The sequence below is a fragment of the Coenobita brevimanus genome, chromosome 6 (genome assembly GCF_032717465.1).
Source record: "Coenobita brevimanus isolate Jiangsu-jjx chromosome 6, ASM3271746v2, whole genome shotgun sequence".
Taxonomy (NCBI): domain Eukaryota; kingdom Metazoa; phylum Arthropoda; class Malacostraca; order Decapoda; family Coenobitidae; genus Coenobita; species Coenobita brevimanus.
Window position 1 is genome coordinate 52077962 of NC_136959.1, and position 2862 is coordinate 52080823.

Genomic DNA, 2862 nt, shown 5'->3' on the forward strand with positions numbered 1-2862 from the left:
AACCCTTTCAGCATGATGTCTGTTTTTTGTATTTTATTCCTGCTACCTCCAGACGATTTTACTCATCTTGGTACAAACCTCTCGTATTGAAAGGGTTGGTAAAAACAACACCTTACGCCACTACTTCCGAAAGTTTCATTCATTCATTCATTGCCAGACGCCATGTATCCCAAACGGGGTGGCCAAGGGCTTAGAGTTAATTGTTTTACAGGGAGGGCACTAATCCTCCACCAACCCCACTTGACACGTAGGGAGAACGTTATGCCAACAGCATCTGGTGTTCCCAGGCGGTCACCCATCCAAGTACTAACCAGACCCAACGTTGCTTAACTTTGCTGATCGGACGGGAAGGGGTGTACTCAACGTGGTATGCCCCTAAATAAAATGAATCACCTGTGTATACCAAACTTTTATTAAAAAAGCGTTATCGTGGTGAAGGGGTTCAGCCTGGAGGTGGAGGAGATACACCTGCATATTAAATCGAAAAGCTTTTGGTGGTTCAAGGGATAAACAACTCTGACGTTCAATAGACTCGAGATCTGTCCCACGCTTGACCAAGAAAGAGTCTGGGGATTTGACTTTCTTTAATGTAGCTTTGACAGGGCTGCCACAAGACCCAGTGGCGTGTTATAAGGACATCCCCGACAATACCATCCCACCAGTACTGAATGGAACGGCTTTAGCATGTATTCAGTATGGGTGGAGGGTAGTAGTGCTTGAGTGGTGATATGTGAAAGTGTGTGAAGCCAATATTGCATGTAGAACTGATGGACCTCGGGCACTGACCCTTTAAAGAGTAATAATAATAATAATAATAATAATAATAATAATAACCAGAACACCATAAAGCTGTCCAGGGATAATTTTGATAAGCAGAAACTTGCCACAGCCGTTACCTATTAGATGCCGAGCTATAAAGGGACCTTGAGATCGATGTCACTGATCTTGTGGATGTCGTCTGAGGTCATCAGAGTTGTCCACCAAGTTTGGTGACTAGTTTTAATCCTTCATGGAAAATTAGGTGACATCCGGAATATCGGGAAAAGTCCCAAGTTTTTAGCTCAGGCGATCTCAGAATAATGATCCGATCTGGACCACATTAAGCACTGCATTCTGGCCGTGTCCCAAGTATATGCCATAGAATTATCAGCTGTCTAACTTACGTGGTTCACAAGCTTTAGGGTAACTTTTTCCCGATCCTATCCGGGTTTCGGTAGTCGGATCAGGGTGATAGTTGGCCAGACGAAGCGGCCGCCAGAACTATAATATGGTAAAGAATGAAGGTTGTAGCTCAAACGATATGCGAATGGCAGCGGTTTAGATCATCCATAGAATAATAACACAGTAATAATGCAGTACTGACAGAAACAAGAAAGCTTCCCATAGGGATGTTGGAAGTTTTAATAAACAAAGCATAAGGACGTGTTAGAGTGCCATAAGTGTGCATCAGTGATATCTGAGTTGTGAAGAGCGTTGATAAAACCTAATCTGTTTAGAGCGATGTTGAAGGAGCAATGGCGATAATTGCCCTGCTTCTCAGACATTTATCTTTTTTCCACCCTCTTCTGCCCTTTTCCACCCTCTTCTCCCTTTTCCCCCTCTTCTCCCCTTTTCCGCCCACTTCTCCCCTTTTCCGCCCTCTTCTCTCCTTTTCCACCCTCTTCTCTCCTTTTCCACCCTCTTCTCCCCTTTTCCACCCTCTTCTCTCCATTTCCACCCCCTTCTCTCCTCTTCCATCCTCTTCTCTCCTTTTCCATCCTCTTCTTCCCTTTTCCATCCTCTTCTTCCCTTTTCCACCCTCTTCTCTCCTTTTACACCCTCTTCTCTCCTTTTCCACCATCTCTCTCCGTTTCCACCCACCTTTTTTCCACCTCCTTCTCTCCTTTTCCACCCTCTTCTCTCCTTTTCCACCATCTTCACTCCTTTTCCACCATCTCTTTCCTTTTCCACCCTCTTCTCTCCGTCTTCACCCTCTTCTCCCCTTTTCCACCCTCTTCTCTCCTTTTCCACCCTCTTCTCTCCGTTTCCACCCACTTCTTTCCTTTTCCACATCCTCCTTCCACCGTCTCTCTCACGCTCTCTCTCCTTACTTCATGTTCTCCACACCTCTTATCTGTTGTGTCTGCCCCACATTTGTCAGCTGACGTTTCTCTCTCTCTCTCTCTCTCTCTCTCTCTCTCTCTCTTTCTGTGTGTGTGTGTGTGTGTGTGTGTGTGTGTGTGTGTGTAGGTTGGTTTTAGCCTTTAACCCGTATTCTGATAGACATAAGGAAACTTCGCAACACTTCTTCCTAAGCGACTGATTTTTCACGTTAAACCTATATCTCCTTTCTTATATTATCGAAGCAGAGTGTGTCAGTATTACAAACCTGCCAATGACATACAAAGACACTATTAAAAAGCAATACTGAATGTAAAATAAATCGCTGAGGAAGTGGCGCTACGGTAAAGGCTAACGAGAACACAGTGAGTCACCTGATCAATAAATCTCTCTCGCTGTCTGTGTACTTGTCCCGTATCAACAGAAAGCAATACTGAATGTAAAATAAATCGCTAAGGAAGAGGCGCTACGGTAAAGGCTAATGAGAGCTCACTGAGTCACCAAATCAATATATCTCTCAGGCTGTCTACGTGCTTTTCCTCAGACAGCAGAACCACGTTTTAAAACAGCAACAAATAAACAGGAACACACACTTTCAAGCAGGAACAAACGACAGCAGGATCAGTACTTTCACACAGCACCATTCTAACAGCAACATCACACTTCCAAACAGCAATATTCTAACAGTAACATTCCATCATCAAACTGCAGCAAACAACAATACCGTCCTTTCAGACAGCCTTCAGACAAGAACACTATACT

General features: G+C 44.2%; 1 pseudogene; it reads right to left on the bottom strand.

Annotated features, from left to right (window-relative positions):
• Positions 1-262: 262 nt before the first annotated feature.
• Positions 263-381, bottom strand: LOC145402893 (5S ribosomal RNA; annotated as a pseudogene).
• Positions 382-2862: the final 2481 nt, after the last annotated feature.